Genomic DNA, 23,414 nt, shown 5'->3' with positions numbered 1-23,414 from the left:
ATATCAATGAAGCCAGCAAGGGAGGGTCACCAAAAATAGAAAGGGAACCTCAAAAGAAGTATATTTATTGAACCATTGTTAGTGCATTATTTGAAAAGTGTGAAGAAATGGGAAAGCTACTGCAGGTTTAGAGAAAGCAAATGTATCAATTTTCAAAAAAAAAAAAAAGGAGGGGAATGGTTTCTGCAAACTATAGGCCAGTGAGTTTGACTTCAATTCCTGGTAGAATTCTAGAATAGATTACTAAAGAGATGGTTATTGAACATTTGGAAAAGAAAGAGTGTTCACTAAGAGCCAACTTAGTTTCATCAGTCGGGGAATGGCTGAGCAAGTTGTGGTATATGAATGTGACGGAATGCTATTGTGCTATAAGAAATGATGAACAGGCTGACTTCAGAAAAACCTGGAAGGACTTATATGGTCTGATGCTGAGTGAAATGAGCAGAACCAGCAGAACATTATACACAGTAACAACAATATTGTGCCATGATCAACTATGACAGTCTCAGCTCTTCCCAGCAATACAATGATCTAAGACAATCCCAAAAGACTTGTAATGAAAAATGCTATCCACATCCAGAGAAAGAACTGCAGAATCTAAATGCGGATCGAAGCGTACTATTTTTGCCTTTTTGTTTTTTCTTTCTTGTGGTTTTTCTCTTTTGTTCTGATTCTTTCACAACATGACTAATGTGGAAATATATTTAATGTGATTGTACATGTATAGCCTATATCTTATTGCTTGGCATTTTGGGACAGGGGAAGGTAAGGGAGGGAGGGAGAAAAATCTGGGACTCAAAATCTTAGAAAAATGAATGTTGAAAACTATTTTTACATGTAATTGGAAAAAACCAAAATACTATTCCATGCAAAAAAAATCAAGCCATGCCAGTCTAACTTTTTAATAGAGTTACTAAATGAGTAGATCAAGGAAATACTATAATGTATGTAGATTTTATTGAAGCATTTGATGAAATCTCTTGTGTGATTTGATAAAACAATCTCCAGCTAAACTGGCCTGCTAGCTTATTCTCCAAACCTAGCAGCATTGCATCTTGTGCTTCTGTCCTTTTGCACATGTTCTCCTCTATATCTGAAATACTCTCCCTCCTCTCTGTCTGTTACAATGCCTAGCTCTCTTCCAGTTTTAGCTTGGGTGCCATGTCTCTACATGATGCTTTTTTTCTGGTTCTTCCAAATGTTAGTGGCTCTTGCCTAACAATTAATTTATGTTACTTATTTGTTTCTATGTCTTCCCTCCACTAGAATGTAAGCTCTTTCTGGGCAGGGTTTTTTGTATCACTAGCACTTCGTACTTAGTGCTTGTGTGAATTCTGAGTCAGTTTGTTCACCACCTTCAGGGAACCTCGAGTTGACTGGGCTGGAAATACCCCAAGAATCTGTCCGCTCTAGATTGAAGATTTGCTTTAAAATTCTCCTTTTCATCATTGTGAATTAGACAACATCAACAGATACAAACATTTCCCTATGCAAAGAACAACAGAAAAAAAAGAGGACTACATATGAAAACACAAATCACAATTTATTTATACAGCTTAGGGTTATTTTTAAAAATATTTTAAATTTAGCATGGTAGTTCCAACACTATCCAACTTGTCGGTGTCACCTTCTGAATGAACTTTTGCTCCCTTTGCATTTTTTTTAATAATTCATTGATGCTCTTTTCTTCTATTTTTTAGTGTACTGTCACTATCCTAACTCTTCCCCTCCCCTCAAAAGCCCTCCCTTACAAAAAATAAGTATAGTCATGCAAAAAAATATATGTCTCATTCTTTACCTCTGGTCAGTCACCTCTGTCAAGAAGTGGGGGGAGGGGGGCATAATTTGTCATCTCTTGTCTCTTGGGGTTTTGATTATTAAGTTTGTGGATCATAGTTCTTAGGTCTTTCATGTTTATTTTCCATTACAACTTTGTACTCATTGTATAAATTGTTCTGCTTATTTCATTCTGTATCAGTTTGTACGGGTTCTCCCAGAATTCTCTGAATTTGTTAATTTCCTCATTTCTTATGGGGAATAATATACTGTTACATTTATGGCAATAATTTGTTCAGCCATTCCTTAATAAATGGGCACCCATCTTGTTTCCATTTCTTTGTTACAGCAGGAAATACTGCTACAAATATTTTTCTCTATGCCTTTGGTCTCTTTGGGGTATATGTCCAAGTTCACTGACTTTTGGGGTATAGCTGCAAATTGCTTTCCACAATAGTTAGACCACTTTTCCACCAACAATGCATTAGTATATCTGACTTCCCATAGCCCCTCCAGCAATTATCACTCCTTGTATAATTCCAACTTTGTCATAGTTTATAACCTTTTTAATATGGTGGTTCTTATGGCCTCTTTGCTAACATTTAATATTTTTGCATTAATATTCTTTTGGAATATTGCTTTGTAGCTTTCTTTAGTTGAGATATCAAGACCATAGTCATTTCATAGAAGGAATTTAGTAGAATCTCTTCCTGTTTTTTTTTGTGAACAGTGTAGCATAAAAATCAATTATTCTTTCAATATTTGATACACTTAACTTGAAAATCTATTTTGGTCTTGAAATTTTTTCTTTAGGAATTTATGGCTTATTCGGTTTATTTTTCTGAGATTGGTTTATTTAAATTTTATATTTCTTATTCTGTTAATCTGGGTATTTTTTATTTTTATAAATATTTATCCATTTCATTTAAGTTATAATTTGTGTTGCCATATAAGCAGACAAAATAATTTCCTGTAACTTCTTTTATTTCATCTTCATTTGCTGTGAATTCTTCATTTTTAATTTTTGATACTAACAATTTCATTTCCCTTTAAAAATTAGCCTCCCTAATGATTTATCTATTTGATTAGCTCCCCTCCCTTCCCAAATAAAGGTGCTAGTTTTATTTATTAATTGAATGTAGGTTTTTTCCTTTCAATTTTGTTAATATATTTTTTGATTTTTAGACTTTATATTTGGTGTTTAGTATTTCTTAATGTGCTATTTTCTGAGGTTTTTAAAATCTTTATTTATTCCTACTTTATTGGTTTGTCCTTTCCTTTGTTGATGGAAGTGTTTAGAAATAAAGATCTCCCATTTTCCCCTCTCCCTGGACTGCTTTGGCACTTCTAAAATGTTTTGTTATATTGTCTCATTGTCATTTATTTCATGAAATTATGTATTGTTTCTATGATTTCTTCTCTGACCTACCAATTCTTTATGAATATTTAGTCTCCAATTAAGTTTCCTTTCTTCAAATGCACTTCATTGAACATTATTTGTATTTCATTGTGGTCAATAAAGGATGTGTTCAGTATTTTTGTTTTTCTGCATTTGTTTGAGAGATTCTACCCTAGCACATGGTCAGTTTTTGTTAAGGTGCCATGCACAGCTAAGAAATTTATATATACCTTTCTTTTCCTATTCAGTAATTGCCAGAGACTTATCATAACTAACTTTTCTAAAATTGTCTTCAGATCCTTAGCTTCGTTATATTTTTGTTAGATTTGTCTAGATCTAAAAGGGTTTCATTGAGGTACCCAGCTATTACAGTTTTACTATCTCTTTTATCTCTTTACTTCACTTAACTTTTCCTCTAGGTACTTATATGCTTTCCCATTTAGTACACATGAACTCATGTGCGTGTGCACACATATCTGTATACATACACACACATACACACACACACACATACATATGTATATATATATATAATTGAATTCACTGTCTGTGGTGCTTTTAAGTGTAATGTAGCTTTCCCAAGCATTTCTTTACTGTTGCTTTGTCTAAGGTCATTGTTGCTATCCCCTTTTTTTTCTTATTAATTTATTTATTTTTAGTTTTCAACATCCAGTTCCATAAGATTTTGAATTCTAAATCCCCCTCTTCCTTCCCTCCCACCTCCCCAAGATGGCATACAATCTGATATAGTCTTTATATATACATTCATATTAAGCATTTTCACATTAGTCATGTTGTAAAGGAGAATTAGAACCAATCGAAGAAACCACGAGAAAGAAGAAATAAAAAAAAGCAAATAGTATGCTTCCATCTCTATTTAGACTCCATAGTTCTTTTTCTGGATGTGAATAGCATTTTCTATCATTAGTCTTTTGGAGTTGTCTTAGACCCTTGCATTGCTGAGAAGAGCCATGTCTATCAAAGTCAGTCATCACATAATGTGGCTGTTACCATGTACAATGTTCTCCTGGTTCTGCTCACTTTACTCAGCATCAGTTCATGTAAGTCTTTCCAGGTTTTCTAAAGTCCACCCACTGATCATTTCTTATGAAACAATCGTATTCCATTACATTCATATACTACTGTCCCTGCTTTTTTTAGTTCATCTGAAGCATAATAGATTTTCCTCCCCAATTCCTTATTTTAACTCTGTCTGCATATCAGTTTCAAGTACATTTCTTGTAAACAACATATTTTTGGCTTCTGCTTTGTTACTGCTGTCATCTTCCCTTTTATAGTTGAGTTTATCCCATTCGTGTTCATAGTTATGATTATTAATTGGGTATTTCTCAGCATCCTATCCTCTTATACCTTCTTTTTGCCTCTCTCCCTCTCTTTATGAAGGGGAAGAAAATAGAGGAAAAGGAGTGTGTTAAGCATTAGTGATCTGTTATTGAAGCATTCTGCTTAGGCTTTCAGTTGCCTCAGCTGTCTTCCCTGATCCCTGATCAACAGTTCTTATGCTCTTTTCCTTTTTAATCTCCCCCTCACTATCCAAACTTATATGTGTTTTCAACCCTCCTTTGTCTGTTTCAGGTAAGAGTGGGGTTCATGTGGTACCTGTTCCCCTCATCCTTCTCCCTTTATTTGCTCTTCTCTGTGACTTGATTATGAGAAATAGCACTTTCCACCCCCTTTTCCCTCCATTCTTCTCTAGCATATTTATTTTTTCCTCCTCGCTTTTCTTTTCGGTCTTCAGACTATCAAAACAGAACAGAATCTTCCCTAGTCCCTCTGTTTTTCTCATTTAATTTCCTCTATGAACCTTGAAGACATAGGGTTCTGAAAGAGACATTTGTTTCTTTTCCCCTAATTAGAATGTAAACACTTCATCACAGTATTTTAATTGCTCAAATATATTTACCGTTTGGTTTCTCTTGGTGCACATGTTTGTTCACTACTACCCTTCCATTTACCCAGTCCCGCACTGGGGCTCTTCTCTCCCACAGGCCCTCTCTTGTTGGTTGCTGGTTCTTCTGGATTTTGCTTCTACGTCTTTTGTATCTGGCCCCTTTTCTCAGTTCACATCACCATTACCCTGAGTCCTGCCATTGTGCCCTTGCACACAGGGGCTGTGTAGCTGTAGTAGCCTCCTAATTGGTCTCCTTATATCCTGTCTCTCCCCTATCCAGTTCATCTTTTACAGTCTGACAAATTGATATTCTGAAAGCATGGGTCTGACTGTGCCATTCCCTTTACCAAGAACCTCTAAGTGGCTCCTCATTGTTTTGAAGATAAAATATATCTTCTTCGTATTGGCATTTAAAGCCCTTCAAAATCTGACTCCAGCCTGTCTTTGAAGGCTGAGCACCCATCTTTCTTTCACCTTCAGTCTACACCTCAGCCAAGTAGCCTACTTGTTCTTCTCCATATGGTCTGTCTCCCATCTCTGTGCCTTTGCTTAGGTGGCATGCTGTGCCCCGCGGGCCCCCTCCTACCCCCCCTACCCCCCCACCCCCCAACTTAAAATATTCCCCTTCCTCATCTCTCCTTCTTGGGAGCTAGCTCAAGTCACTTCCTATAAGAGTCCTTTCTTTATCCCTGGTTTTTAGCACTTCTTATTTAACTAATACATGTATTGTTTCCTTCCAATACACATGTAAGCTCCTTGAGGGCAGAGACTTCTGTTTTGACTTTGCATTCCTAGAACAAAGCACTGTGGGCTTCATAAATGGTTGGTTAACTGAAGGATGGGATTTTCACTGTCTCCACCTAGGAACATGTCCCTTAACTTCAGTCAGTGGTAGAATCTTCATTCTGGATCTGAAAGACACTTCTTACTTTATCTTGTCTGCTTTGGGATGGCCCAGATTTAGGCACAATGGCCGAGGCCAGGGTAATACCAAAGTAACATACTTGAAGGCCTTTTTTGCAAATGATTCCTAAATGAGGAGATTAGAACAAGTAAGTAATGTCTGAGAATTCTTCTAGCTCTACATGTATGGTCCTGTAACTCAGGTGACTTATCTTACCCGCCTACCTCCACGTGTATGTGCTTACTCCATGGATACCTAACCCTCCAAACCACAAGCCATTTGTCAAGCTGATAGAACCAACGAAAGGCTCCTGAAACAAACATAACTTATTTCAGGGACAGAAGAGTTGTTGCTCTAAGGGAAAGTTAGACCAGACCACAGTAAAATATAGCAACCCTTCATTAATCAGCATTGAAAGAAATAAGTCATTCCACATAATTGAAATTTCCAGATAATTGAAATAGACCTTTACATACCCAAACACTTTTATTTTTAATAATTCCTCATGGAAATCTTTTTAAAAACGGTTGTAGACTTTCCTGCCTTAAATGTATTCTGTTGAAGACTTAGCCTTTTTTATTAGGGACTTGGATATCACTTTGAACGCCCTTTGTAAACTTCTTTAAGAAGCGGCTATTAAGGTAAAAATGCTAATGCCACCAGTTCCTGTGTCTACTATAGGGTAGTGTTTTTGTACGTATAACCTTACTGTAATCCTTTGTGGTTAGTGAACCTCTGGATAAAGGAGCTTATCTAAAGTAAAAGTAAAGTGACTCTGCCTGAGGGCGTGGATGACTCTCTTGAGTCTGGTATCTGTTTGCGCATGAGTTTTGTAGCATCTCTTTTGGCTGCATAAAGGTCTTTGGGGTTTTCTTTCTGGTTCTCAGGTGTATTCCAAGAGAGTAAGTTATTCAAAGGGCAGATGTATAGATAAGAAGGGAACCAACTCTTGACAAAATTTCACCAGATATAGGTTGAAAACACCAATAATTTCAGGAAAATAATTATTACATTTTTTAAAAAGTAACAAACAGTAGCAAAAAGAGCACCCCCTAGTCTTGGAGTCAAAGGATTTGAGTTCAAATCTTAACTCTGACATTTACTGTAAGAGTAACTTGACGTGTCTGAGCATGGATTTCCTCATCCATGTAATGGGAATGATACTTGCACAGAGGGTTTTGAGCAAACCTTAAAATACTATATAAACATGAGATAATAATTTTATTGTAATGGACTTTTTGGAGGAAATAACAGTGTTTTATCAATAATGATAGCTTTAAAGTTTGCAAAGTCCTGTGTGTGTCATCACATAATCCTCACAACGACCCTGGGAGGCAGGTGCTATTGTTATTCCCATTTTATAGATTGGGGAAACAGAGGCAAACAGGGTTAAGTAACTTGCCTAGGGTCACACAGCTAGTAAGTATCTGAGGCTGAACTTGAACACAGGTTTTCTTGATTGCAGGCCTGGTGCTTTATCCACTGCAACACCTAGAGCATATCCCTAAACCTTGAAGTTGATATTAGGAAGGACAATCATGACTCATATAGCATATCCCTTGGCACCTCATTAAAGGCAGAATCCACAGTCAAGTAGAGAAAGTTTCTGACTCACCGTAATAGTTTTAATGTTTTCATGATACCTTTAGGCTACAGTACCAGTACTGTTGTTCCCATTTAAAAAACATCTTTTCTCTTAAGAAGGGCACGTACTATTCTTATTTTCTTTTTGCCAGGCAGGTGTGTTTGCCCTCAAGTGAAGTATCTTACCTGAGGTCATCCATGTCAATGAAAGAACCAGTAATAGAAGTGGATGCCCTGATTCCCATGCCTAGATTCTCTACTCACTCAGTGAGAACTTCTGACCATTAGCAGCTTTCTCTCTCTTACTCATCCTAGTTAGCTCTTTGCCTTTGTTTAATCTCTTGTTGCTTTGAAGTGTACATGTCTTAAGGAGAAAATTAGCAAATCTTAGAAACCTCTGCTTTATTCAGAATAGCCAAAAGATAATTTTTTTTGTCTGGCTGTTGAGATTTCTGAAGCTATAGAAATTAACATGGTCTTGGGAAAATATTAGGAAGAGGTAATGTTATTGAAACAACTTATCTGTGTAACGTGATCTGTAAGCCTTTGTTTATCTTTGTGTCAAAGTCCAAAAGTGAGAGTGCAGTGAAAAAGGGAGGTCAAGATCAGAGAGGGAATGCACAGGCCATCGACTTTAGTGTGCATGAAGATGGAATAGCAGGAGAGTTCTGGTATCACAGTTGCTCATGTTTCTGCACAATCTTTGTGAACAGGAAGAGGGATCCACACTTGTCCCACACATCACAGAAGATTGAGAAAAGGTGCCTTTGTCCAAAGCAACTATAACCATGTAACATTTAATGCCAGAGGTGGGCTTTGATCCCCAGTCTCTCTATTCCTAGTCTTTTTGCTTCCGAATCTTTTTGTAGGAAATGGAAGGATCAAGGTTTATTTTACTTGTGTATTTAATAACAAGACTCTTAGCCAGGAACTCACAAATAAATATCCATGTCTAAAGCTGTAGTTTACCTGTTTTGGTTTGTGTTGCTTCTTAAGAACTTTACCCTCATTTGCTCTGAGTTAAAGTTGGCTTAAGGAAGAAACAGTTTTGCAAATCAGACCAAAAGTATTTTAAACTAAAATTGAAGGGTAAGAGAGAAAAAAATGCCCAAATATACAGAAAAAGTAGCTGTTATCATAGGAAGAATCAGTGGAAAGGTCCAGTAAGTCATTGGACATAATATATAAAAAGAGAACCAGCAGTAAAACTCATGGCCTCAAATGTGCCTTTACTCAGAAGCTCAAAATTTAGATAATAAAGTGATGGAACTAGTGACTCTGAAATATAGATATGGAAGGTTATAACTTATTTTAAAAAACAACAGGAAGGGTCAGTGGTGTAGCAGTGTGTTTTGAAAAGATTAACTTGTGAGGAAATCTAGAAATTTAATGGAGAAGCGTGGTAGAGTGGTGAAAAAAGATTGAAACTATATTCTTGATGGAGTACGTTATAGACCCCCTTCTGAATAGGAGGAGAAAATTGATGAGATGTTCAGGAAACACATCACAAAGCTGCGGTGGAGGCCTGGTACAGAAACTGTTTGAATATATATTGTAGCTTCCTCTGCCAAAAATAGAAGAGCTAATCAATTTTTTACTTCCTTTAATGATAATTTTATTATTCAAAAGGTAAAAAAAAAACCCCACAACCAAGGGAACTATACTTTTACATCTCATTCTGGACCAACAAGGAAGAATTGGCTGCTGAAGTAGAAATGATGGGAACCGTGGAGGGAAATGGTCACTCCATCTTAGAATTTATAATGAATAAGGAGAGGAAAACCAAACATATTTCCCTAGAATTTGGAAAGCAGATTTCAAAATGTTCAGAGAAATGGAATCAGGTGGGATTCCATGGTCTAAAATTTGACAGAGGAAATTGGAACAAGAGACATGGGAGACTTTCAAAAATGAAATTCTGAGAACACAAGCACAGAGACCATGATGAGGGAGAAAAGGGGGAGCCAACTAAAGAGACCCACATAGCTTCTCTGGGAACCAAATGATTTTTAAAGTTAGTGTTTTAAAAAGATATATAAAAGACGGAAGTAAAGGCAGTAAACAGGAAAGGAGTATTTTAGAGAGGCGTAGTTCTGTAAGAATACTGTTAAGAGCACTGAATCTCAGAATTGGTGGAGGTTGGCTCTGAATATAAAGAACAACAGAAAAATTTTCTTGATCTGTGTTGGGAGCAAGAGGAGGATCAGAAAAAGGAGAGGACTACTGCTTGGGATCAATGGGATGAGAGCAGATGATGGAGAGAAAGAATTACACACTTCTTATTTTTGTTGCTATTTTTCTTCCAAGGAGATTTTTCTCTTCTGATGGAAGATTAGTTGAAACTAAATGAATAAATCTACAGATGATTGCTGAGTAGCTGTCAGTCATATTTGAAAAGTTATGGACAATAGGAACAATGTCTCAGCACTGAACGAGGGCAGATATCCTGATTCCTATTCCCTCCACCTCACCTGTAGAACCCCTTCCCCCACGAAAAAAAATGGGGGGGGGAGAAGGATGGAGCCTGCAAATTACATGCCAGTGAGATTTTTAATTCATGACAAAGTCCTAGAATGTATTAGGACATCATTTGGGGGATGGAAACCAGATCCTAAGGCCATTTGCTGATTCACACTGATTTTGAGCTAATATATGGTCAGTAATAAAGCTGTGTACTTCTGTTAGCTATTATAGTGACTGAAATGGAGTCATGCATACATAGATGGCGTTACCTGACTGACTGAAAAATAAGTCATTATTCACCAGGCCTTTGGGTTTCCCTGTTGACTCACAGTTTATGAGGTGAGAATGAACGATTGAAGTTACTGTTTCTTGACCCAGTTTCAGCCCTTTCTTCTAATTTTCACCTGAGAAGTCTCTTAACCAGCTTCTCTGGAAAGTCTGTGCATATAACTAAGATATTTGACTCCCAAGAGAGCTTCCAGGCAGGTTGCAACCCAGTAGCTTCCTTGCTCTTCCCTCTTTCGTCTTTTGAGAGCAAGAGTAAGAAGGTAAAGTGAGAGCCAGTTCTTTGTTCTGTAGCTCAAAGCTAGCTTTGGGAATGAAGGGGGGGGGACAGGGAAAGAGCTGCCAGGTATCAATTAGTGGAGATGTTGATAACAGAAGAAACCAGGTCTGATAAAATACCTCAGAGGTTGACAGTGCAACCAAGTCTTTTGGGCATGTTTCTCCCATCAGTCCCTACTTTTAATATTCTAGTCACTTCTTTGTCAGTTTTTAGTTAGGCCTTTGCTGGGACTAGAATCTTCAGATCCCAGCCATCCTCTAAAACAGAGGTTCTTAACCTTTCTTGTGTCATAGATTCCTTTGGCAAATCCTGTGAACTCTTCAGAATGTTTTAAAATGCGTAAAATAAAATATGTAAGATTACAAAGGAAATCAATTATATTGAAATAAAGATGTATTTTTTTTCTTTCATTTGTGGACTCTAGGTCCACAATGTGCCTTAAAGAGAAGGAAGGACTAGTATTAGTGATTAATTTCTAGACAAATACATCTATGGAATACTCTCCTCCTTTAGAGCAGTTCTTGTGATCTGTTGACTCCCCCCAACCCTTCCCCTCCCCCCATGGCAGATCATGTTACTGTGGGTCAGAGGGAGCACTGTGAGTCCTTATATGCTTGTGAAAACCATACTGAGCATGTTTCCTTAAAAGCTCTTGCTTTGAAATTTCCTTTCAGGGTCCAGCTGATGGTACCAGTGAGCGTGTAAACAGATGCTGACTCAGATACACCCAGACGGCATCATGGAGCGCAGACTTGATTGCTCTGTCTTTTCATTGACCACCAGACAGCTTAGCATGGCAGCCTGTGCCCCGACAAGATGGTTCTGTCTCATTTCCTAGGCAGATGGATAAATGGCTTTCCTGTCCCAGGCCTCGGACCTGACTGACTTGGACCTTTGAACATCAGAGGAACTGTTGCTGTCTGGCTTTCAATTAGGTAGAAATATTTATGTTCTAAACCAGACTTAAGTGGGTGAGAATCCAGCCACACTTATGGATTGCTGCAGAAGTGAATTTTAACATCTACTTATTTGGGAGGGACTATATTTTTGTTTCTGTCAGAACTAGACCTAATAAACTTGCGTTTGTTTCTGTGCTCTGAAGCAATCCCAAAGACAGGTTTATTTAATGTTTTAGCTTGGATCTTTACAGCCAAGTTCTGAACATGTTATCTTTTTATGGTGTATTTGATTAATGATTTATCAAAAGTCTGATAACAGCCATGTTGAAGAGCAAATTTGCACTAGATTAACATATTGCTACACCTGCTGGTCTCCAGGGGACATTGGGCAGACACAAGTTCCCCACCCAACCATTTCTCAGACTGACTGCTGACTATAAACTGTGACAAGAGCTGTCTGTAGAGACCTTCCCCTGACACCCCTTCCCCCTAAAGTTGGTGTTACAGGATTTTTTTTCTTGTTATTCTGTCTTTTAACTATCTTTGGAATACATCTTGGCTTTTTTTAATCAAAATTTTATTGATAGCCTTTTTTTTTTTTGCATCACCTTAATTTTCATATATCCAGTCTCACCTGCTTCCTGGAGAGCCTTCCCTTGTAACAAAAACAAAAAAAGGAAGAAAGGCAGCTCAGCCATACTAACCAGTGCCTAGTCTGGCAAAGTATGTAGTGTTTCACACTCATAGTCCCCACTTGTGCAAAAAGGGAAGGAGGTGCATTTTCTCCCATCTTCTTGAAGGCCAAGTTTGATCATTATAATTACACAGAACACACATCTGTATTAAAGGAAAACCTGAAGTGGTGTGACAAAATCTCATATGATGGCAGCCTGAGATTTCTCAAGAGCTCATGCCTCAGTGTCGGTGATGACCCAGGAGACCTCAGTATACTCATTTGTTTTGGAGATAGAACATGCTAATAGATATTTGTTTTCTTCTGTACTTGGCACTGGGGCCTTGTGTTGGGGTATATTCTAGACTGGGCTTGATAACAAGCCAGTCACTGGGGTCCAGACCAGTTTGAGGGCTGAAGAGCTGCTGAGGCCAAGGAGTCTGCCTGTGGCTGGTCAGGTTTCTTGGTTAGCCAACCCTCTGGTGCCTCCCCTGGGCATCTTGGATGAGATGTTGTTAGATCTTGGAAACTGAAACTAGAAACTGAAACAGGAAACAACTCTGTACTAGCAGAAGTTTGAAGTGATTTTCTTCTGGGATTTTCCCAGTCAGAAGTAGGAGAGGGAAGAAGGCCCTAAACATTCTTTCTGGCCTGAATGGTAGGACCTTCCCACATCCTTGGGCTGAGAAACCTTAGGCTTTACTGCAGCTCATACTTTCTAAAACTCTTCAGAAACACAAGGAGAGGATGAGCATAATAGCTTTCTTTTAAGCCTGTTGCTTGACTTCCTTTTGGCCCGAGGCTGATTTTTTTTAGATATTGGCTCTATCTAGAGCTTCATTTGTATGAATAGGCTCAAAAAAATGTTTTCAGTTTAAGATTAGATTGGACTTGATATGACTGTAAGTAATCTATCCCAAATTCAGTTCAATTAGCATTAATTAAACATCTACATCGAAATACAGTGCTTTTTAGGAGTTTTTAACTTCTTCCTACTTTGGTTCCCTCTTTGACCCTGAGTCCTTTATCTATCCATATACCTTCCCAGCTGGGGTCTCCTCCCCTGTCCCACTCCCTATACATACTATTCTTTGACACACTTGTTGCTTTGAATATTTAATTCCCACACAAAGCTTGGACCTAGCTGAGAATTCTGGGCCACCAAGTGCCCCAGACCTTCCCCTTACCAGAGGTACCAGCTTCTAGCCAGTAAGATAGCTCCAACATGAAGTTAGCATAGCTAAGCTGAATGCAAGACAGCAGCAGCATGTTTTTTTTTCTTTTTCAAAAATATATTTTTATTTTGTTAAATATTTCCCAGTTACACATAAAAATTTTTTAAACATTCATTTTTTAAAATACTGAGTTCTAAATTGTCTTCTCTCCTGCCCTTCCCCCACCCCTCGAGTAGGCAGGCAATATGATACTGATTATACATGTGAAGTCTTGTAAAACACATTTCCATATCAGCCATGTTGCAGAAGAAAACACACACACACACACACACACACACACACACACATACACACACACACGAAAAAGTTAAAAAAAAGGATACTTCAATCTGTCCTCAAAGTTCTTCAGTTCTCTCTGGAAAGAGGATAGCGTTTTTCATCATTTATTGACTGAACAGTAAGTAAGAAAACTGTTCCACGGCTGAGGGACTGCTAGGAAGGAGCCAAAGGTGAAAGGTGAGGACATGAATCCAACACATTATTCATCACATTTTTAATGACTCCCCACCATGGTCCTAGCGGTGAGCTAGCATGGAACTTTCAGTTGCCTTAAGTGGTTTCCACAGAGTCCTTTGGAATTGTCTTGGGTCATTTGTCTTAATCAGAGTAGCTAAGTCTTTTGCAGTTGATTATCCTTAAAATTATTGAGCAGCATATTTTCTAAGAAGCTTGAATGGGGGATGGGGGAGTAAGATGTGAAGGCAAGGAAAGTCAGGCCAGAGAAGCATGACCAAAGAAGTTAGCTACATTATTGCCTCTCTGTTCCCCATGAGCCTCCTGTGCCTCCTCCTTCTTGAATCAGGCCAGGATGTTGAGAATGACAGCCATGGGGGAGTAGGGAACCTTAAAGGTCATGTAAAGCAGTCCTTTTCTCTCTCCTTCCCCACTCCCACCCCCATTTTACAGATGAAGAAGCAAGCCCAGATAGGTTGTCAGAATTTGATGTCTTGACCCTTGACTTCCAAGGCCAGCCCCCTGGAACGACTACATGAAGCTGCTTCCCACGGGGATGGGAGTGAAACTAACTTCCAGTCCCTTTCCAGTCTCCCTGAGGAAGTTTTTAATGGGAGTGAAAGAAAAGCTGGGATAAAGACTAGATCATCTACCTGGCACAGCTGTGACAATGAGCCTTTCAGTATGGGAGCTACTGGCTGAGATGCCTATTTCCAAACTGGGTGTCTAGAGAAGGTAACAGAGTGACCTTGGATTTGAGATATCAGGGGGAGCAATCAGGATGGGTAGTACCTAGACCATGGATCCTTTCAAGAAGCTACATCCTTCCTTGATTTGCTTGGGGAAGTCGGGGGATAGAGAGACTTTTCAGCCTCTTGGGCTAATTAAAGATAAACTAAAGAGTCAGTAAAAGCAGAAAGAGTGACTTTGAAAATGATCACAAAACAAGGTGACTGTGGAGGCCCAGCAGGGACACTTTCCCCAGCCTCCTCCCGGTGCCTCGCCCCTATGAAGATAACTTGCTGGCACCATTTCCTTCCCACCTTGGTCTTCATCTCACGTCCCCAGCCCTGCCCCTGCAGGAAATGGGGCCCAGGAGTGGGCATTATGTGGTGTGTGGGTCTTGGGAGGAGAATCTTAGGTAAGGCCTAACAGCTGCAGCTGAGAAATAGGCCCAGGAGGCTGGGCTGGAAGATGTCAGGGCTGTACTGCCAGCAGGGCAATTTCTGCTTTAGTTTCCCTAGTTCTTTGGCTTTGCACAAACGACATCCCCAGGTTTAGGGGTTTTCTTTGAGCTAGGCCCACACTATGAATTGGTGGTCCCAGCTAAAAGGCCAAATTAGAGAAAAGAGGAGCAGAGCCTTGTGTCAAAAGGAAATGCACTTGTGGTTTTGAGATGTTAATTTCATATCTGTGGTTGATGTTTCCCAGGGTGCTGGGAGGTGAATGTAGGGTCAGAGAGAAGCGGCCAAAACAGGCTTTGGAGTGACCTTAGCAACAGGCTCAGGGCACTTGAAGCTCTGGCTCTGTCCTCTCAGCTTGCTTCCTGAACACTAAATGTCTATGGCTTTGAAGCTGTAACTGAACTTGGGATTTAGTTTTATCTCAAACTTGGAGGTTTCCAAAGACAAAGAGAAACGGTCCCCACCCAAAATCACTGTACTTTGTAGTTGTCAGCAGATACCGAAAGGCTCGCCTCTTTGAGATGGATTAAGAGAGGTGTTAAGGGGATGGTATCATAAATTTCCCCTAATTTATGAGTAAATCCAGCCAGATTCTTAAGGACCAAAGTCCTAAACCACAGAGCAGCTGCTTTGTGTTTCTACTGTTCTGTCCAAGGGTACCCACAAGCCTTGAAATTTAGGTCTAATGGGGGTTGAGAAAGGAAATAAAAGAGGCATAAGGCACAGGAAGTCAGTTGTTCTTAGAATGTAAGCTTTTTTTCCTTTTTTTTTTTTTTGTGAGGCAATTGGGGTTAAGTGACTTGCCCAGAGTCACACAGCTAGGAAGTATTATGTGTCTGAGGCCGGATTTGAACTCAGGGCCTCCTGACTCCAGGGCCAGTGCTCTATCCTCTATGCCACCTCACTGCCCCCAGAATGTAAGCTTCTTGAGAACAGGGTCTTGATTTTCAGATCCTAGCGCATAATAGGTATTTAACAAATGTGTTAAATTCAATGGAACTTATTCCTAGGCACTGCTAGTTCATGCAGTTTTAATGTTTCTTATGATAGTGGTAATTAGAAATTGAGACAAGTCCCGAAATGGAAGTTATACCCTCCTTTACCTCCTGACCACAACACAGGATACCTTCCCAAGGACCTCCCCAAAAGAACTGATTGGTCTGAGTAAAACTGAGAGATGCTGTAATTTGGTTATAGGTTCCTGTACTATGCATGCCCCTCTCCCCCACCCCCACCCCAAGGAAAGGGGGAAGGGAATGGGGCCAAGTTCCTCATGAGCTTCCCACAGATGTTGCTGAAACTCTGTGGTTTGGTGACCAGACCACCTTTCAGTCTTTATGTTCAGTCTCAGTTTCCCCTTTCCCTGCTGGAGTTGAGGGAGGCCAGAGTGGATAAGACTCTTAGTTGACTAACAGTAAGTAAGAAAACTGTTCCACAGCTGAGGACCCATTATTCATCATGTTTTTACTGAATCCCCACCATGGGCCTAGCAGTGAGCTAGCATGGAACCTTCACTTGCCTTAAGTGGTTTCCACAGATCAAAAGAACCTCTCTAACGAGAAATCACTGCCCTTAGTAGCTCTGGGCAGACACAGGTCCTTGGAGGCGAGTTGGAAACTACAAACACACTCAATAAATGGTCACTGAGCTGTGGAGGCAGTGCTGAAGCAATTTGGAACAGACTGCCAGGCCACCTTGAGCAAGTCACTTCTCTGAGACTGTTTCCTTGTCTCTAAAACAGGATAATACCTGAAGTATCAACCTCATAGTATAGCTGAGAGGAGAGTACTTTGTAAGCCTTTATGTCCTATAGAAATATGTGCTACTACTATATACACATCCTGCTAGTCCAGGATGGGTGACATGGGACATGTGGAGAGGTAAATAATCTGAGGCAACATATGGTCAGGGCCACAAGAATAGTGCAGCTGGTCAGTGCTAATTAGAACATGCGTGAATTGGCTTACCCTCTACTCCCTGTACATGAAGACAGACATGAGGAGGGGAGAAGGGAGCAAGCATTTTTTTAAGCCCCTACTGTGTGCCAGGCAATATGCCAAGTGCTTTTCAAATATGATCTTATTTGATCCTCACAATGATGACCCTGTAAGGTAGGTCATATTATTTAACCCCATTTTGCAATAGAGGAAACTGAGGCAAACTGAGTTTAAGTGACTGACCTTGGGTTGCACAGCTCGTAAGTGTCTGAGGCTGAATTTGAACTCAGGTCTTCCTGAATCTAGGCCCAGTGCTTTATCCACTGTATAAAAACCTAAGACTTGTATACTCTTGCCGTTATTATTACAAATGAGTATGTGCCCTTGTTTTGTAGCAAAAAAGTCAGCAAGTATTTTAAGTACTGTTCCTCCTACTTTTTGTGCACAGCCCTGAGTTAAACAACATTTCAGCAGTGTTGAGAGTTTACTGTGTATGGTCTAGTACCAATGGTATAGGTGTAGGGTGTGTGTGTGTGTGTGTGTGCGCGCACATATGTGGTGGGGATGGGAAGAGAAGTACATAGAACTTAAGACTTATTTATCTTTGCATAACCCAGAGCAGTCTGGAATGGGGTCTAAGTAAGGGGATAATGTCTTTTCTCCTTTGTCTCAACTTTGCTTCCATTGGACTTCTCTCCTTCCTTCACCTCTCAAATATGATTAGTTACCAAGGCCTATCCTTCAAATATAACATTCTGGAATCCGCCCCCACTCCTTCTCCCCCACCCCATGCTGTTGCACTAGTTTGAGCCTTCATTACTGTCAGCCCCAGAATACTTTAGTAACTCTCAAACAGGTCTTCATGCTTCCCCTCTCCCTTCTCCAAACCATCTTTTACATTACCCGACTTCTTTCTTTAGGTGTAGGCTCATAGATTAAAGTTGGAAGGGACCTTAGAGGTTATCTAATCCACCACAGCCCATCTTCAGTTAAAAAGATTGAGTTCCAAAGAGTGTGATAAAGTGGCTTTACCATAGTCACATAGGTATCTGAACCCAGACCCTCTCTTTGACCTCAGATCTGCTTACCATGGTATTACTGGTCTTGTCACTGCTCAAAACCCCACTTTGAATTGCCCTTACCCATAGGATAATGCACAAACTGAGGGCTCTCCACAATCTGGCTCCAACCTACCCTTCTACCCTTTAAACATGGCTTTGCTTTATACTGTTCCCTCTGCCTGAAATGCCCTTCCCACTCTCACCCCTGTCCACCTGTCAAAATCTTACTTATCTTTTGAGACCCAACTCAGATGCCACCTGCTTCATTATCCTTCAGCCAGCAGTAGTCTTTCTTCTTCTCTACTCCCATAGTACTTTGTACCTCTGTTATCCATCTCTTCCCATCTGGGTCTTATCATTTTAAAAACACACACACACACACACACACACACACACACACACACACACACACACACACACACACACACACACACACACACACCCAGGCTGCCCCACCCACACCCAGTGCCCTGGAATTAGGGATGAGAGGTGGCCCTATGACCTATGAATGAGACACATCCAGTGAGAAGAGTTGAACCTTGAGGTTTACAAAGGAAGTTCCACTGTGTTGAGCCCCCCTTTGCTCTGCCCTGTCCGTTTGGCTTAGAGACACTTCAGGCTGGCTCCTAGGAAGTGAATGTTGAGGCAGGGACTGGAGAAGAGAGATCTTAGCTGCTGGAGGTACCTAGGAAGAACCATGTCTCTATAGATGGAGAGTGCGTTTGTCTGCCAGGGATTTCTTACTTTGCCTGTCCCCCTAAAAAAAAAAAATAAAGAACCGTTGTTGGAGGGAGGAGACCAGCCTAGTTTAAGGCTATTGTGTGCAGCAGAAGTACCTAACTTGATTTTTTTTTTCACACATGTTGCAAGGAGTATACAGCTTGGAACAGAAGTAAGAAACCTCTTCCTGTCAGTAGCATATGAAACTTTATTCACAAGCCTCTTGAGTACTTGTCTCCAGCTTCTGGCCCCTGCGCCTGCTCTAGGCCCTTCCTTCCCGAGTCAGGGCTTCCGTTCTCACAGTCCTGGTCATACTGTGTACCACCCCTCCTCCATCTTCCTCTGCCCTCACACCCCACCAGCTGACAAGGAGATTACTACCATACTGCCATGGCTTTGTGAAAGGCAAGGAATCAAAGTAAAAGATCTTTGAAGGCTTTTTGATTCTGAAATCTTGGATTATATTCTCTTTACATTTGATCAGAGGGGAGAAAAAGGGAGGGAACAAAGACTACGGCCCTGGAGATTCTCCCAGAAGCCTGGATCAAATCCAGTACACTGGTTGTGCTTTTTCTACAGTAGGGACAGAGCAGCAGTGTCCTGAGCACCAGGTTCTCCATGTTAGTAACATGGTAACACAAACTTTTGGACCCTCATTTTTCCTTCCCCTCTCTGATAGTGGGTCTATAGTGCCCTCTCCCAAACCCTAGGCCGTCTCTGTGCAGTCTCCTATCTAGTGGCAGGGAGAGAACAATAAATGAAGTCCTACTCCTGGTGAGAAGAACACAGCCCCAAGAAATGTAGGTAGAAGAGCCCTTGTCCTCTCTGTAGGACCCCCTCCTTGATACTCTCTTTTTTCTTGGATTGTATATTACTGTACCTAAGACAGAAAACCAAATCTGTATGAGTCTCTTTCAACATCTCTGCCCATTTTCCTGCCTCTTTTGCTAGCTTCACATCTCTCTCCTGCCCCTTAAGCACGGATGCCTCAAGACTCCATACCAGGCCCTCTTTTCTCACTCAACGCTGCCTCCATCCCCATGTCATCCCTCATGCATCCCCATGACATCCCTTCTATACAGATGACTCCAAAATCTTTATCTCTAGCTTCTTCTAAGAGCTCCTGTCCTACATCTCCTTAAGCCTGCTGATTATCTTCACCTGTATGTCCTGATAGCATGTCACACTCAAAAATACCCCAAAATGAACTTGGAACCCTCTGCAAAAGCAAAAACTTGCCCTCCCCTGATAGCTCTTTTCCTTCCTCTTCCTCATCTACTGGGTGCTAACATCTCTCCCTTCCTTAGCTAATACTCCCATCCCTATTCTGAAAAGGTAAAAATGAGCTTTCCTCTGATTTCTCTTTCCTTTGCATCTTTGCATTTAACATACTTCTCCCCCTTCTCAATTTGATTATAAACTCCTTGAGAGCAGGAACTCTGTCTTATCTATTTGTAGCTCTGCACCTAATATGGTGTTTTATATATAGTAGGCCTTTAATGAGTATTTCATAGGATTATAGGTTCAGACATAGAAGGAACCTTAGAGGTCATCTAATTCAACTCCCTCATTTTACAGATGAGAAACTGAGGCCCAGAGAAGTTACATGACCCAAAGTATTATGTAAGAGAATCAGGATTCAAACTCCTTGAATTCCAGATCCAACATTCTTTCCCTGTACCTGTGAAAAAATTCACCAAATCGCTAATAATTTGTTTAATTCCTTTCTCCTGATCTTTCACTTTGGTGTATTTTTCACCAGGTACCTGAAGGCAAGAGCCTAAGTATCCACCATTAGCCTCTCTAAGGCTAGTATTAAATTGTCTGTTTTTTGAATTTTATCTAATAAGTGTTTATTGAATTAGATTGAAATGAAATGGAATAGATACATTCTTTGGATTTTAGTGTTAGAAGAAACCACTGATATAATTTAATCTAACCTACACTCTATATAGTAAGTTCTACCTAGGGATTCTCATTTTTTTTCCGTATCAAGGACCGCTTTGGCAGTCTGGTGAAGCCTTTAGACGCCTTCCTTCTCAGAATCGTGTTTTTAAATGCATAAAATGAAATACAACTACAAAGGAAATCATTTTAAAAAATAGTTATCAAAATATTTAAAACAACAAGATCACAGACCCCAGGTTAAGAAGCACTACTCTATATCATCCCCAAAGGATAACATTTAACATCTGTATGAAAACTTTCAAAGCTTACTACTTCTTCAGGTGCATGTTTCCATTATTGGACAGCTTTAACACTTACGAAGTTTTCCCTTACGTTCAGCCAAATTTCTCTTTCCTGTATTTGCATCTAGTAGTTTCAGGTCTCCCCTTCGGAGGTACTCAGGCTACATCGGCTTACTCTGCCGTGTTAGAGCCCTTCAAATACTTGAAAATGGTGATGGAGTTACTCCCAGGGCTTCTCCAGGAGAAACATGCCAAATCCTTTCAGCCTTTCCCTCCTGATATGACATAATTGTCAGTGTCCTCACTACAGGGGCTGCCCATCCCTGGACATATTCCAGCTTGTCAATGTCTCTTCACAAGTGTAAGGTACAAAAGAGAGGTTGGTATTCCAGGCACTTTGCCCATATTTGCCCTGACCGTGGTAATCTTTCTGTTAAACTGTCCCTTTCACACATTCTGCAGTGTAGCCACCTTGGCTACCTTGCTGTTTGTCACGCAGGATATTGCATTTCCCATCTCTGTACTTTTGTACAGACTCTATGCCTGGCCTGCACTTTCTCCTTGCTTTGGCCTTTTAGAATTTCGAGCTTCCTTCAAAGCTCAACTCCTACAGGAGACCTTTCCTGATTCACCCCCACCTCCACCCTGTTACCAGTGCCTTTCCCCTGAAATCGTCTTGTATAAGATGAAGAGGGTGAAATCTTTACTTAACAACAAATAAAGGCAAATACAAAAGATAAAGGAGATAATTTTCACTGCTTGAAAAATTTTCACATTAAGTAAAGTAGGATAAGAAGGGAAGTATTTGGCTAGGATAAAATCTTTGTTATCATATATCTCTGATAAGGGTCTGACATAAACAACTAACAGAAACATAAGTCCAAGAGCTATTCCCAATAGAATAAATAAGTAGTCAAAGGACAGGAACAAACAGTTCTTAAAAGAATTGTGAATTACTAATAATTTAAAGAAAAGCTCACCAAATCACTAATAATAAGAGGAATTCAAACTAAAATGTATCTGAGGTTTTACCTCACAACCAGCAAATTGGTAAATGTGGCAAAAGACGGGAATAGGAAATGTTGAGGGTGGGGTTTATGGAAAGACAGGCATACTAGTGCACTATTGATGGAGCTATAAATTAGTACAACCATTCTGGAAAGCAATTTGGAATTATGCAAAGAAAAGGACTAAAGTATGCCTACCCTTTGACCCAGAGATTGGTTGCTAGGCGTATACCCCAAGGAAGTCCATGACAAAACAAATGGCTCTATTACCCAAAATATTTGTGGTAGCACTTTTTGTGGTAGCAAAGAACTGGGGAAAAGGTAGGTATCTATCAAGTGGGGAATGGCTAAATAGATTATAGTACATCAATGTGATGGAATGTTATTGTGCTGTAGGAAAAAGTGAACGTGTTAAATGTGGAGAAGCAAAGAAAGACTGAAGAAATGAAGAACCAAGAAAACAACATACACAGCTACAACAGTGTAAATGAAAAGAAAAATAAAACAATAGAACCGAACTCATTATCTCCCCCCCAACTCTCCTGTCTTTCTACCTTGCCTATTACTGTTGAGGACACCACCATCCTCCCAATCCTTCAGACTCACAACCTATAAGTCCTCCTTGAGTCCTCGATCCCCTACATCCAAGTTGTTGCCAACGCTTGCCCATTTCACCTTTGTAAAATCTCTCCTCTGCCTCCTCTTCTCTGACAGTACCACCCCCCCCCATCATCTCACACCTGGATTATTCAGGAGCCTATTTGGGGGTCTGTCTGCCTCAAGCGGGGTCTCTCCCCACTCTCCTCCCCACTCAACTGTCAAAGTGATCTTCCTAAAGCACAGATCCAATCACATCACTCCCCCATTCAGTAAACTCCACTGGCTCCTTATCACCTTTAGGATCAAACATAAAAGTCTGCTTAGCGTTCAGAGCTCATCATAACCTCCCACTTCCCAGAACTTCCCAGGCTTCTTACACTTTTCACTCTGCCCCCTCCCCCCACCCCCACACTCTGCAATCCAGTGACACTGGCCTTCTTCCTGTCAACAAGATGATCCATATCCTGGCTCTGGGAATTTTCTTTGGCATCCTGGCTTCCCCGGCTTCCTTCAAACATCAGCTAAAATTCTGCTGCTGTTGTTCTTTGTCCTTTGTTTTGGAAGAAGACCATATATCAGGAAAATGATGCCATGACTTGAAAGCGAATTGGATTTAATTAAGGCAGGGCTGTGCAGTCACCAGCCTCACTTTCTCCTCTGTAGCAATTTGGGTCCAGTGGCCAGTTACAGATCAGGACAACTGGAGATGGCCCCCAGCTAACGTTCTACCTTTTGCTGGAAGACTTTACTGACCTTCTTTAATTTTAGTGCATTTCCTGTCAGCTACTTCCTGTTTATCTTGTTTGTACCTAATTATTGGCATATTGTTCCTCTCTCCTCTTGTCATTCTTGT

The 23,414-nt window shown here is 40.3% G+C and overlaps 1 long non-coding RNA gene across 7 annotated transcripts in view; it reads left to right on the top strand.

Moving 5' to 3' along the window:
* LOC110211700 (uncharacterized) overlaps positions 1–23,414 on the top strand; it is a 158,608-nt gene that overhangs the window by 79,041 nt on the left and 56,153 nt on the right. For 5 of the 7 annotated variants that reach the window (XR_013484835.1, XR_013484837.1, XR_013484836.1 and 2 more), the window contains exon 3: positions 11,278–11,538. This is a non-coding gene — a long non-coding RNA (uncharacterized LOC110211700). Of the gene's footprint in view, positions 1–11,277; positions 11,705–14,316; positions 23,410–23,414 lie in introns of those variants that run through there. The other 2 variants (XR_013484839.1, XR_002325474.2) reach the window with 2 other exon arrangements.

This window comes from Phascolarctos cinereus, unplaced genomic scaffold (assembly GCF_003287225.1).
Source record: "Phascolarctos cinereus isolate Bilbo 61053 unplaced genomic scaffold, phaCin_HiC Scaffold_2;HRSCAF=192, whole genome shotgun sequence".
NCBI classification, from domain to species: Eukaryota; Metazoa; Chordata; class Mammalia; order Diprotodontia; family Phascolarctidae; genus Phascolarctos; species Phascolarctos cinereus.
The sequence above is the reverse complement of the archived record's forward strand: the minus strand, read 5'-3'. Positions and strand labels throughout refer to the sequence as shown.